The sequence below is a fragment of the Bufo bufo genome, chromosome 5 (assembly GCF_905171765.1).
Source record: "Bufo bufo chromosome 5, aBufBuf1.1, whole genome shotgun sequence".
Classification (NCBI taxonomy): Eukaryota; Metazoa; Chordata; class Amphibia; order Anura; family Bufonidae; genus Bufo; species Bufo bufo.
In genome coordinates, this window is record NC_053393.1 from 312,041,948 (window position 1) to 312,057,010 (window position 15,063).

General features: G+C 45.2%; 1 protein-coding gene across 2 annotated transcripts in view; it reads left to right on the plus strand.

Moving 5' to 3' along the window:
• Nucleotides 1-1,611: 1,611 nt before the first annotated feature.
• The window catches only part of LOC121002769 (NFX1-type zinc finger-containing protein 1-like), a 291,483-nt gene continuing 278,031 nt past the window's right edge, over nucleotides 1,612-15,063 (plus strand). For both annotated transcript variants that reach the window (XM_040434303.1, XM_040434304.1), the window contains exon 1: nucleotides 1,612-1,703. The gene's annotated coding sequence lies outside the window, so the exon portion shown is untranslated. The remainder of the gene's footprint in view (nucleotides 1,704-15,063) is intronic.

The window sequence follows — 15,063 nt, forward strand, 5'->3', positions numbered from 1 at the left end:
GCTGATCGCAGCATCTGAAACTCACATTCAGGTGCTCAGGGGGATAATCTGGGGTTAAAAATAAATAAATATTATACTCACCTCATCCACCTGCTCGCGGAGAGACCATCCGCTCCTATCTTCATCCTAATATGCCACTCTTTCTTCTGACAATTAGCACTGCATGCATTCTGGCCCCTTGAAGGCATAATTTTTGGACGTTTGGTCCCTCATCAAGCAGCCCTTTTTTTTCCAAATAACACCTCGTGTGTTTAAACTTCATCTGCCTCCAATAAGGAACAATTCTTGAAAGCTTTGGAATAGGAAAAATGCATGCACGTTGCTGTGTGTTTTTAAATGCTGACGAACATGCCGTTACCCACAGCTATGTCTGTCAGTGTCACTCTGACATGGTTTGCTACTGCTGTCATTGCGTCTGACACCTTAGGGAGGGGGAAGGGACAAAAATGTATAACAAATTTACGAAACAAGATAGCATCTTTTCCTAAAAATTCAGAGTCTTAGGCTAGGTCTACACGACGACATTTGTCGCGCGACATTTTGTTGCACCAATGTCGCGCGACAATTTTTATAATGGCAGTCCATGGTGTCGCACTGCAACATGCAACATGCTGCGACTGCGACGCAACAGTCGCAGAAAATCCATCGAGATTGCGTCGCAGTCGCAGCATGTCGCATGTTGCAGTGCGACACCATAGACTGCCATTATAAAAATTGTCGCGCGACATTGGTGCAACAAAATGTTGCGCGACAAATGTTGCGCCCTATTTTTCGTCGTGTAGACCTAGCCTAAGAGTACTAGAGGGGGTATATATCAATTTCCAGGGCTATTAGAGCCATTTTGTTTCAGAACTAATAGTTTTGGGTTTGAAGCAAACTTTAGATAGATTTAAAAAAAATCAGCAAATCTATCTCTATTTGCCATTATGAGATTTGCTCTGATGGCAGTCTGTTTGGATCTCAGTTTCAACTTTATTTTCAGCCACCATTTTAGGAAAAATCGATTTGTTACCACAAAGCGCGAGGAAATTCGGCTTTGCAGTGAATACAATTTTTCCTAAGCTTCGGATCGAATTCCGCTTCCTATGCTTTGATTCGCTCAATACTAGTGTATTGTATCTGCTGAGATTATTGTGCCTCCTGTGGATCAACGGATCCGTCTGTCTGTTTGTCATACGGATTCGTTTCTATTTTTTTTTACATTTTTACCGTTCTGCACATGCACAGACTGGAAGGACGGATCCGGCATTGTGGCATTTTTAATGCTGGATCCGGCACTAATACATTCCTATGGAAAAAAATATTCTGGATCCGGCATTCAGGCAAGTGTTCCAGGATTTTGGACGGAGATAAAACCACAGCATGCTGCGGTATTATCTCCGTCCTGAACAGTCAAAAAGACTGAACTGAAGACATCCTGATGCATCCTGAACGGATTGCTCTCCATTCAGAATGCATGGGGATATGCCTAATCAGTTCTTTTCCGGTATAGAGCCCCTAGGACAGAACTCGGTGTGAAAGAAAACTGCTAGTGTGAAAGTACCCTTGAGTCAGCTGTAAAACAAATAATGAACTGCACACAAACTGAAACTGAACTAGACATGAGGAAACGAAACTGGAGCACAAGGGAACCACCCAGTGTAGTGTAGAGCCTGAGCAGTCAGCCAGCACTCGGCATTCTGCAAAGGCTTCCGATCACTAAGGTAGGTGTCAGTTCCCTGATTTTATTGCTGGAATGCTGTGATATAGGATCTGTGTTCACACTTTTCTAGACTATTATTCTAACGTATCATTTTCTTATTTTAGTAATAATCAAAACCTATTTACTTCTATATTCTAGTTTTCTTAGGCTGTGTATACATCTGCATCGTGGTCCATGTTTAACTCTGTGTCAGATCTGTCATATGATAGATATCCGCTGCACCCCACTGCCTTATAAAGGGGTCTGTCATGTTCTGCCAAAGCATCCATCACTTTGAAAAATTGAGCTGCTTGAGGCAATATTTTTTCTGTCAAATATGGCAAAATCTGTGATGAAGACTTCTGACAATATCTCTGATACAAATGTGAACAGAGCCTTATTTAAAGAGGTTGGCCACTCTTTAACCACCTCAGCTCCCCTAGCTTAAACACCCTTAAAGGGCTTCTGTCACTCCACTAAAGTGATTTTTTTTTTGGGGCTAGTTAAATTAGTTATTAGCCTGCGCCGATGACGTCACCGAAATAGAAGACGTCATCGGCGCAGGCGCACTGAGGGAGTTCTGAGGAGACGAGCCTCCTCATCTCAGAGCGCTTGCGCCGATTCAACACAGGCGCGCGATTTTTGAAACGCCGACAGGGCTGGCCGGAGGAGGAGATCCCGGCTGGCCCTGTCAATCAACAAGAGGAGGGGGCGGATTTCTGCAGCAGCTACCAGCAAGTAGACGCCCTACTTGCTGGTAGAGACCAAATTTGCATATGATAAAACTTCGTTTTTTGAATAAACTGCTGGATCAATGTAAGTAACACAATTATATTTTCATATATCGCTATATAACTAATTTAACTAGCCCCAAAAAAAAAAAAACACTTTAGTGGGGTGACAGAAGCCCTTTAATGACCAGACCACTTTTTACACTTCTGACCTACACTACTTTCACGGTTTATTGCTCGGTCATACAACTTACCACCCAAATGAATTTTACCTCCCTTTCTTCTCACTAATAGAGCTTTCATTTGGTAGTATTTCATTGCTGCTGACATTTTTACTTTTTTTGTTATTAATCGAAATTGACCAAAAAAAATTAAAAAAAATGACATTTTTCACTTTCAGTTGTAAAATTTTTCAAATAAAACTACATTTATATATAAATTTTTCTCTAAATTTATTGTTCTACATGTCTTTGATAACAAAAAAATGCAATAAGTGTATATTTATTGGTTTGCGCAAAAGTTATAGCGTTTACAAACTATGGTACAAAAATGTGAATTTTGAAGCATGGGTATATGTAAAAAGACACCCCAAAACAGATTCCCTACTTCTCCTGAGTACAGCGATACCATGTGTGACACTTTTTTGCAGCCTAGGTGGGCAAAGGGGCCCAAATTCTAAAGAGCACCTTTAGGATTTCACAGGGCATTTTTAACACATTTTGATTCCAGACTTCTCACGCATTAGGGCCCCTAAAATGCCAGGGCAGTATAAATACCCCACAAGTGACCCCATTTTGGAAAGAAGACACCCCAAGGTATTCCGTGATGGGCATGGTGAGTTCATGGAAGTTTTTATTTTTTGTCACAAGTTAGTGGAATATGAAACTTTGTAAGAAAAGAAAAAAAAAGAAAAAATCATCATTTTCCGCTAACTTGTGCCAAAAAAAAAAAAATTCTAGGAACTCGCCATGCCCCTCACGGAATACCTTGGGGTGTCTTATTTCCAAAATGGGGTCACTTGTGGGGTATTTATACTGCCCTGGCATTTTAGGGGCCCTAATGCATGAGAAGTAGTTTGAAATCCAAATGTGTTAAAAATGCCCTGTGAAATCCTAAAGGTGATCTTTAGAATTTGGGCCCCTTTGCCCACCTAGGCTGCAAAAAAGTGTCACACATGTGGTATTGCCGTACTCAGAAGAAGTAGGGCAATGTGTTTTGGGGTGTATATTTACATATACCCATGCTGGGTTAGAGAAATATCTCTCTAAAAGTCAACTTTTCCCATTTTTTTATACAAAGTTGTCATTTGACAGAGATATTTATCTCACCCAGCATGGGTATATGTAAAAATACACCTCAAAACACATTGCCCTACTTCTCCTGAGTAAGTAAATATCACATGTGTGACAATTTTTTGCAGCCTAGGTGGGCAAAGGGGCCCAAATTCCTTTTAGGAGGGCATTTTTAGACATTTGGATTCCAGACTCTTCTCATGCTTTAGGGCCCCTAAAATGCCAGGGCAGTATAAATACCCCACATGTGACCCTATTTTGGAAAGAAGACACCCCAAGGTATTCCATGAGGGGCATGGCGAGTTCATAAAAGATTTATTTTTTGGCACAAGTTAGCGGAAATTGATTTTCTTTTGTTTTTTCTCACAAAGTCTCCCTTTCCGCTAACTTGGGACAAAAATTTCAATCTTTCATGGACTCAATATGCCCCACAGCGAATACCTTGGGGTGTCTTCTTTCCAAAATGTGGTCATTTGTGGAGTGTTTGTACTGCCCTGGCATTTGAGGGTCTCTGCAATCATTGCATGTATGGCCAGCATTAGGAGTTTCTGCTATTCTCCTTATATTAAGCCTCTAGGCTGAAAGAAAAAATGAACGGCACAGATTTCTTCATTCGCATCGATCAATGTGGATGAAAAAATCTCTGGCAAAAAAAAAAAAAGGAGGGGAAAGGCGTCTGCCAGGACATAGGAGTTCCGCCCAACATCCAAACCCACTTAGCTCGTATGCCCTGGCAAACCCGATTTCTCCATTCACATCAATCGATGTAGATGAATAAATTATTGCCGGGATTTTTTTAATTTTTTTTTATATACAAAGTGTTTGCCAAAGCATATGAACACCGCCCCTCAGCTCATATGCCTCGGCAAACGTATCTTTTTTACTGCAGACGAGAAATCTCGTCTTGCAGCGCCGCATACACCGACTTTTGTGTAATCTGACAGCAGCGCAATGCTTCTGTCAGAATGCACATCAGTGCTGCAGCTCGTTAATCGGTTGGTCCACCTAGAAGGTAAAAAAAAAAAAGAAACAAAAAAGAAAAAACCAGGCCGCAATGCAATAAATTTATTAACATTAAGTTTATATAACATTTGAACGGAACATTAACTTTTATAAATTTATTTAACTTTTTGAACAGAACATTAACTTATTTGCTTACCTTTAAAGGACAAACCTCTCCTTCCCCATGGGACAATGTGCAAAGCGCAAATCGCCCAGAGATGTGGCGAAGTACATTATGCACTTTGTCCTAGGTGAAAGGAGAGGTTTGCAGCAGCTGTGAGTGAAAGGGCCCTAACAGCCCCGTGTGCCTGTCCTGTGTAACGCAATCCCTATGCTAAGTGTACCTGTGTGTGGTACTTCCGGAAACACTCCCCTAAGCATAGGGCAGGGTGATCAGGGCAGTCAGGACAGAAATAGCGGGTGTCACGCCTTATTCCACTCCTGCTACAGACACAACATTTTTTTCGGGGTGGCGCTTGGGTTGAGGTACTAGAAACGACACTGGGGAAATGTCGCTCGTGTAGACGGCTCACTACACTGGTGGTTGGGGCCATGGAACCTCCTGGATACAGGAGGTTCTCGATGATCTCTTCCTGAAATTTGAGTAAGGATCCTGTTCTCCCAGCCTTACTGTAGAGAACAAAACTATTGTACATCGCCAATTGAATTAAATATACAGACACCTTCTTATACCAGCGTCTGGTCCTGCGGGAAAGTAAATAAGGAGCCAACATCTGGTCATTGAAGTCCACCCCTCCCATGAGCAAATTATAGTCGTGGACCGAGAGGGACTTTTCAATGACACGGGTTGCTCGTTCAATTTGGATTGTCGTGTCTGCGTGAATGGAGGAGAGCATGTAAACGTCACGCTTGTCTCTCCATTTCACCGCGAGCAGTTCTTCGTTACACAAGGCAGCCCTCTCCCCCCTTGCAAGACGGGTGGTAACGAGCCGTTGGGGGAATCCCCGGCGACTAGGTCGCGCGGTGCCACAGCAGCCAATCTGTTCTAAAAACAAATGCCTGAAGAGGGGCACACTTGTGTAAAAATTGTCCACATAAAGATGGTACCCCTTGCCAAATAAGGGTGACACCAAGTCCCAGACTGTCTTCCCACTGCTCCCCAGGTAGTCAGGGCAACCTACCGGCTCCAAGGTCTGATCTTTACCCTCATAGACTCGAAATTTGTGCGTATAGCCTGTAGCCCTTTCACAGAGCTTATACAATTTGACCCCATACCGGGTGCGCTTGCTTGGGATGTATTGTTTGAAGCCAAGGCGCCCGGTAAAATGTATAAGGGACTCGTCTATGCAGATGTTTTGCTCAGGGGTATACAAATCTGCAAATTTGGTGTTAAAGTCGTCTATGAGGGGCCGAATTTTGTGGAGCCGGTCAAAAGCTGGGTGGCCTCTGGGACGAGAGGTGCTGTTGTCACTAAAGTGCAGGAAACGCAGGATGGTCTCAAATCGTGTCCTGGACATGGCAGCAGAGAACTTGGGCATGTGATTAGTGTTGAGCGAACTTCTGTTTTAAGTTCGGCGTCTAAAGTTCGGCTTCCGGTTAGCGGAGAATCCCGATATGGATTCCGAATTCCGTTGTGGTCCGTGGTAGCGGAATCAATAATGGCCGATTATTGATTCCGCTACCACGGACCACAACGGAATTCGGAATCCATATCTGGATTCTCCGCTAACCGGAAGCCGAACTTTAGACGCCAAACTTAAAACAGAAGTTCGCTCAACACTACATGTGATGAATTGGGTTCTTGGACCAATATGACCGCAATTCATGCTTTTTTGTCAGGCCCATGTTGAGGAGAAGGCCCAGAAAAGTTTTAAATTCGGAAACTTGGACGGGTTTCCACCGGAAAGACTGGGCATAAAAGCTTCCCGGGTTGGCGGCTATAAATTGAGTGGCATACCGATTTGTTTCTGCCACGACTAAGTCCAAGAGCTCCGCAGTCAAGAACAGCCCAAAAAAAACCAGTGCCGATCCGATCTGAGCTGTCTCAACCCGAACTCCAGACTGGGCGGTGAAAAGGGGAACTACTGGTGCGGCTGAAGTTGGGGGCTGCCAATCAGGGTTTTCCAGCACCTCAGGGACTCTAGGGGCTCTACGGGCCTGTCTGTGCGGTGGCTGCGATGGGGGAACTAATGCACGTGCTACCGTACCAGCTTCAACTGCCCTTCTGGTGCTCGCCACTTCACCATGTTCTACGGCAGTGCTGGTACTAGGTCCAGGATGGGCTGCGCTGCTGGTGTATGCCTCACCACGTAATCCGACAGCGCCAGCCCCACTCTGCTGCCCTTGAAGCGGATCCTGCGCAACCTGTGGTCTAGCAACACGTGGCCGGGTACGCCTGGTGGTATCAGGGACCTCAACCTCCTCGTCCGAACTTTGGGTCAGTCTGCCACTCAGGGGCGTAGCTAGAAATGACTGGGCCCCATAGCAAAAAAAATTATGGGCCCCCCTCCCGGATCTCCCACCCCCACATACTTATTGGACCTCCCACCCCTTCCAGAGCTCCAACCCAAACACCCCTCCAGGACCTCCCACCCCAACATCCCCCTAAGTGTCGTCCACAGATCCCCCCCCTAAGTGTTGTCCACAGATCCCCCCTTCAGTGTCGTCCACAAATCCGCCCTTCAGTGTCGTCCACAGATCCCCCCCTTCAGTGTCGTCCACAGATCCCCCCTTCAGTGTCGTCCACAGATCCCCCTCTTCAGTGTCGTCCATAGATCCCCTCTTCAGTGTCGTCCACAGATCCCCCCCTTCAGTGTTGTCCACAGATCCCCCCCTTCAGTGTTGTCCACAGATCCCCCCCTTCAGTGTTGTCCACAGATCCCCCCCTTCAGTGTCGTCCACAGATCCCCCCTTCAGTATCCTCCACAGATCCCCCCTTCAGTATCCTCCACAGATCCCCCCTTCAGTGTCCTCCACAGATCCCCCCTTCAGTGTCCTCCACAGATCCCCCCCTTCAGTGTCCTCCACAGATCACCCCCTTGAGTGTCCTCCACAGATATCCCCCCCACCCAGAGCTTCTTCCTAACTAATTTATTCAATGCACTTGCCTCTGTGAAATTGAAGAGAAGCACCGTAATCTCGCACAGGCGCACTGGCAGAGGCCAGGAAGACGGTGCATGCGCACTTCGATGCCTCTGCCAGTGCGCCTGTGCGAGATTACGGCGCTTCTCTTCAATTTCAAAGAGGCAAGTGCAGTGAATAAATTAGCTAGGAGGCGGCGCTGGGCGGGGAGATTGCAGGCACAGGCTTTGCTGCCTGTGCCGTTCGCAGCGCGCCCTGTGCTGATAAAGTTCGGTCACTGCGCGGGCCGCATGACACGGCTTTGCGGGCCGCATTTGGCCCGCGGGCCGTAGGTTGGGCATCACTGTACTATACTGTATATGTGTGATGTAACTCTGTTGAGTTCTAATGTCGGCTGAAGGATCATTCAGCCAACAGTTATCTCTCCCTATCCTCCCATACATATGCATTGTTAGCTTGGCCAAGAATGCATAAATAGCAAATGAGGAGAGGGGAGAACAAAATGATTGGACAGTTGAAATCCAATGTTCCCGATCCTTATTTCTCCCAACATCAGTCATTAGGGGAAAGTCAAGAGGCTGCATACACATTAGATGGTTGGCCTAACGCATGGAAATTGACAGGTTCAGCTGATAAAAGATTTAATGTGATGGCCACATTCAAAGGCTAATGTGAATACAGCCTTACATCACTGGTTTATCATTTATGATACATATGGAAATCACAATATAAGCACAATCTTTAGATCCGCTTTAAAAATGACATTAGGTGATTGCATAACCAATAAAACCCTAATATAACATTAGTGGTAATATAAGAACTGGAATCTGATTGTAACGGTGAGGCATTTTCAGCATCTGCTTTGTGACCTGGAAGTCGTCAGTAAAATACTGGCTTCACTTAAAGCAGTATGTATTCGATAAAGGTCCTGTGCCTGCATGGTATTGATAGAACCTAGGCTGCGTACACCAGATATGTGATTTATCTGCCTCAAGGTGGCAGAACAGACATGGAAATGAGCAGATATGCATCGCATTGTAACATTTCACTCTTTGTAGGAACCATCAGAGCAGGGTACAAAGATGAAGGGATACAGCTACTGTATTCTGTCAGTGGAATATATACAGAGGGAAATCCGCTTGCTGATTTTATGTACATTAGTGCAGTATATGACATTCTCTCATTTTGCAAATCTGATTGTTAGGATGACTTCCATGTTACCAGCGTATGGGAATCCACAGTCCCACTAATGCAGATCTGCTTCATGAACAATATTATAGGTATCGTTGACTGTTAATTTGGGCATAAGACATGGATACCAGGCTCTCATTGTAGTAAGTATTCTGACTATATAGGGAACTCTAAGGACACCATAGTGTAGTGACAATACATGCTGATCTCTGTGGTCTGTCCCTTATGTGGATTTGTATATTGGTTTTTAACTTACATGTACATGTTATATTCTCTGCAGCTCCGCTCACAGAGTGGCCAACCCACAGGTACGCCCCCGTTCCGGCCCCCTCTTCACCGCCTACCTCATCTTCTGCTCATGCGGCAGTGCGCCCCGGGCCCGCCTGCTCCAGTCCTGACCTGACTACTCCTTCCTTGGCTTCCCCCCAGCCAGGCCCGAGCCGCGGACCGCCCAAGCCCCGCCCACTACACTGGGAGGGCGGTCGGGCCTGGCTGCCTGTCTGTGTTAATAAAAATAAAAAATGAATGCGGTCCGGACGGGCCCCCAGTGGCGTAGGGCCCCATAGCCACTGCTATGGTTGCTATGGCGATCCCTACGCCACTGCTGCCACTGCTTTCTACAGGTTCATATTCTGACCCACTGGATTCGTCAGATCAGGGTTCCCATTCCTCATCCGACTGGGTCAGAATCCTGTAGGCCTATTCAGAAGAATACCCCTTATTTGCCATTTGGTCAACTAAATTTAGAGGGTATTCCCTGAGACTACCCAAGAAAAAAAGCAAGCCTGTCTTACAAATGGGAGGCTAGCGAAGTACCGGAAGCTGCTGCAATTGATAAAAAATATCAAAAAATATCAAAACAGATTTTTTTTTTATCGCCGCAGCGCTTGGAAAGTGATTTTTGAAATATATATTTTTTGTCACTGCGGCGGGGGCGGGCGTGGGTGAACGCACGTGTGGGCGACCGATCAAGCCTGATCGGGCAAACACTGCGTTTTGGGTGGAGGGCGAACTAAGGTGACACTAATACTATTATAGATCTGACTGTGATCAGTTTTGATCACTTACAGATACTATAAAAGTACCAATGCTGATTAGCGATATGCTAATCAGCGAATCAATAACTGCAGTGCGGTGGGCTGGGCGCTAACCTAACAAAGGGGCCTAAACTATCCTAAACCTAACCGTCAATACTAGTGAAAAAAAAAAGTGACAGTTTACACTGATCACTTTTTTCCCTTTCGCTAGGTGATTGACAGGGGTGATCAAGGGGTTAATTGGGGTGATGGGGGGTGATCTGGGGCTAAGTGTAGTGTTGGTGTGTACTCACAGTGATGTGTGCTCCTCTGCTGGGACCAACCGACGAAAAGGACCAGCAGAGGAGCACAGAAGCCATTTAACACATTATATTTATAAATATAATGTGTTAACTGGCTTGTGATTAGATTTTTTGAAAATCATCAGCCTGCCAGCGACGATCATTGGCTGGCAGGCTGGTGACGAAATACACCTCTAACTTTTGCCGGCCCGCAATGCGCATGCGCGGGCCGGCTCTGCCCGAAATCTCGCGTCTCGCGAGAGGACGCGCCGGCGCGTCTAGGAGGAATAACAGGGCCGCCGCTAGGACGCAATCCTGCGTACGGCGGTCCTGAGGTGGTTAAAGGGAACCTGTCATGTGGATATTTGATTATAATCTAACTAATTATATACAATCATTAACTACTAAAAAGTGCCTTAGATGTATTCACTTACTGGTGTGACAGATGGTTAACTCATAATATACACACAAAGATGCCACATGCCGCATGCTAATAAGCTGATTGGAGTCCGGCGTATATTTAATTCAGAGCTATAGCCACTCCCCTGCCCACCTGCTGCTGATTCATATGGATAAAACTGTCATTCAGCAGCAGGTGGGCGGGGAGAGTCAGGAGCTCATGAATATTCAGGACTCATCATTATCAGCTGGAGCTTTTCAATACAAGATGTTGGCAGATTGACTAGGTCAATTAAAGAAAGTGACCCAGCATTGTGCTAAGAGAATCAGTCACTTATTTATGTTGCCCTTAGTTAGGACACCATAAAACTGGTGACAGGTTCCCTTTAAACACATTCCACTACTGTGTGGCAGGCAGGGGAAAAATGAAGTTCCTAATATACTTTATTAAAGGTGTTCTGCAGTTTGTTTAAAAACTGATGATCTATCCTCTGGATAGATCATCAGCATCTGATCGGGTCTGGTCCGACACCCGGGACCCCCGCCGATCAGCTGTTTAAGAAGGCAGCGGCACTCCAGGAGCGCCGCGGCCTTCTCACTGTTTACCAGCCGCTGGCCCAGTGATGTCACGACTAGTATCAACTGGCCTGGGCGCTGCTAAGCTTTGTTCACTCCTGGAGCGCCGCTGCCTTCTCAAACAGCTGATTGGTGGGGGTCCCGGATGTCGGACCCTTGCCGATCAGATGCTGATGATCTATTCAGAGGATAGATCATCAGTTTAAACAAACTGCAGAACCCCTTTAAACACATCTGCCTGCTTTTCTTTCAATTATAAGCCAAGCCCCCTCAGTCCTGCTCTACCTTGCAGCTGAGTTCGTCCATGGCTGCAAGCGACATGGAGGAGCTTGGGAGCAAGCTCGTCCACATGCATGTGCAGTCTGCTCCTGTCAGTGGTCGGCTCCCTTCTGCCCGCTCCAACTCCGACAGGAATAAGCTGCTTGTTCTGTCTCTACAAACAGCTGATTCCTGTCAGAAGCTGGCTGTGATAAAAACCTTCCGAGTCCCTACTGCAGAAGCTACTTAGTCAATCCCCATCCCCCCTGCACTATCATCACACAGCCGAACCGCTAAGCCACGCCCACCGGTTCCGTTACGCCTTGCCCTGTGCAACAAACAGGGAAAGCAGGACATCTAGCCAGGAACTATGATATGTATATATTAGGGATCGACCGATTATCGGTTTTACCGATATTATCGGCCGATATTGAGGATTTTGACAGTTATCGGTATAGGCATCTATTTTGCCGATATACCGATAACATATTGGGAACACAGAATGCGCTGCTCTCAGCGCTCTCCGTGTTCCCTCAGCAGGACAGGGGAGAAGAAAGCAGTGTCTCCCTCCCCCTGTGCTGCTGCTGCCGCTGCCGCCAATTAGAGGAGGGAGGACAAGAGGAGGGGCGGGGCTGTGGCCACCGCTCCACTCATATACAGGAGGCGGGAGCTGTCTGAAGAATCACATAGCCGGCTCCCGACCTCTATGAGCTGTAGCTGCGATCTGCGGTAGTTAACCCCTTAGGTGCCGCGGATCGCAGCTACCGCTCATAGAGGTCGGGAGCCGGCTATGTGATTCTGCAGCCAGCTCCCGCCTCCTGTATATACATAAATGAGAGATTCTCTTCATTGGTGGCGCAGTGCGCCCCCCCCAAGCCCCCCAGTATTAATTATTGGTGGCGCAGTGCGCCCCCCACCCAGGCCCCCCCCCCCAGTATTAATCATTGTTGGCAGTGGCCACAGGATCCCCTATCCCCTGCTCTTCCGATCGGAGCCCCAGCAGTGTAATCCTGGGGCTCCGATCAGTTACCATGGCAGCCAGGACGCTATTGAAGCCCTGGCTGCCATGTTCAGCTCCATGCTGCTGTGTGCACAAAGCACAGAGCAGAAGGGACAGTGTGAGATCCTATTCACCCTGATAGAGATCTATCAGGGTGAATAGAACAAGGGTTCTAGTCCCTAAGGGGGCTAAAAGTTAGTAAAAAAAAACACCAAAAAAACCCCCACAAAAATATTAAGTATAAATGAAAAAGAAAGATTTACAAAAAAAAAAATACACGTTAACAATAAACATATTAATTTTCTGGACAGATTTGTGTAGGAAATTTTATTTTTCCAAAAATGAAAATTCCCAGAATATCGGTATAAATTATCGGCTATCGGCCTGAAAGTTCACAAATTATCGGTATTGGCCCTAAAAAATTAATATCGGTCGATCCCTAGTATACAATACAGACCAAAAGTTTGGACACACCTTCTCATTCAAAGAGTTTGCTTTTTTTTCATGACTATGAAAAATGTAGATTCACACTGAAGGCATCAAAACTATGAATTAACACATGTGGAATTATATACATAACAAACAAGTGTGAAACAACTGAAAATATGTCATATTCTAGGTTCTTTAAAGTAGACACCTTTTGCTTTGATTACTGCTTTGCACACTCTTGGCATTCTCTTGATGAGCTTCAAGAGGTAGTCCCCTGAAATGGTTTTCACTTCACAGGTGTGCCCTGTCAGGTTTAATAAGTGGGATTTCTTGCCTTATAAATGTGGTTGGGACAATCAGTTGCGTTGAGGAGAAGTCAGGTGGATACACAGCTGATAGTCCTACTGTTAGAATTTGTATTATGGCAAGAAAAAAGCAGCTAAGTAAAGAAAAACGAGTGGCCATCATTACTTTAAGAAATGAAGGTCAGTCAGCCAAAAAATTGGGAAAACTTTGAAAGTAAGGGCTTTTTGACCATGAAGTAGAGTGATGGGGTGCTGCGCCCGATGACCTGGCCTCCACAGTCACCGGACCTGAACCCAATCGAGATGGTTTGGGGTGAGCTGGACCGCAGAGTGAAGGCAAAAGGGCCAACAAGTGCTAAGCATCTCTGGGAATTCCTTCAAGACTGTTGGGAGACCATTTCAGGGGACTACCTCTTGAAGCTCATCAAGAGAATGCCAAGAGTGTGCAAAGCAGTAATCAAAGCAAAAGGTGGCTACTTTGAAGAACCTAGAATATGACATATTTTCAGTTGTTTCACACTTGTTTGTTATGTATATAATTCCATATATGTTAATTCATAGTTTTGATGCCTTCATAGTCATGAAAATAAAGAAAACTCTTTGAATGAGAAGGTGTCCAAACTTTTGGTCTGTACTGTATATACACACATACACACAAACATCGCGTCCACATGGGTGAATAATCTTTTCTATTTTTATCTAATAAGAGTGCTGTTGTTTTGCTATAAACACACGTGTATATACACATACATATTTATTTATATACAAAATATATACACACGTGTTTAATATATTTATATGTGTATATACATTGCAGTCCGCAATGCATGGGCACTGACCGTATGTGTAATATATATATATATATATACAGTACAGACCAAAAGTTTGGACACACCTTCTCATTCAAAGAGTTTTCTTTATTTTCATGACTATGAAAATTGTAGATTCACACTGAAGGCATCAAAACTATGAATTAACACATGTGGAATTATATACATAACAAACAAGTGTGAAACAACTGAAAATATGTCATATTCTAGGTTCTTCAAAGTAGCCACTTTTTGCTTTGATTACTGCTTTGCACACTCTTGGCATTCTCTTGATGAGCTTCAAGAGGTAGTCCCCTGAAATGGTTTTCACTTCACAGGTGTGCCCTGTCAGGTTTAATAAGTGGGATTTCTTGCCTTATAAATGGGGTTGGGACCGTCAGTTGCGTTGAGGAGAAGTCAGGTGGATACACAGCTGATAGTCCTACTGAATAGACTGTTAGAATTTGTATTATGGCAAGAAAAAAGCAGCTAAGTAAAGAAAAACGAGTGGCCATCATTACTTTAAGAAATGAAGGTCAGTCAGTCAGCCGAAAAATTGGGAAAACTTTGAAAGTAAGGGCTATTTGACCATGAAGGAGAGTGATGGGGTTCTGCGCCAGATGACCTGGCCTCCACAGTCACCGGACCTGAACCCAATCGAGATGGTTTGGGGTGAGCTGGACCGCAGAGTGAAGGCAAAAGGGCCAACAAGTGCTAAGCATCTCTGGGAACTCCTTCAAGACTGTTGGAAGACCATTTCAGGGGACTACCTCTTGAAACTCATCAAGAGAATGCCAAGAGTGTGCAAAGCAGTAATCAAAGCAAAAGGTGGCTACTTTGAAGAACCTAGAATATGACATATTTTCAGTTGTTTCCCACTTGTTTGTTATGTATATAATTCCACATGTGTTAATTCATAGTTTTGATGCCTTCATGAAAATAAAGAAAACTCTTTGAATGAGAAGGTGTGTCCAAACTTTTGGTCTGTACTGTATATGTATATATGTGTATGTATTTATGTCTAAATATG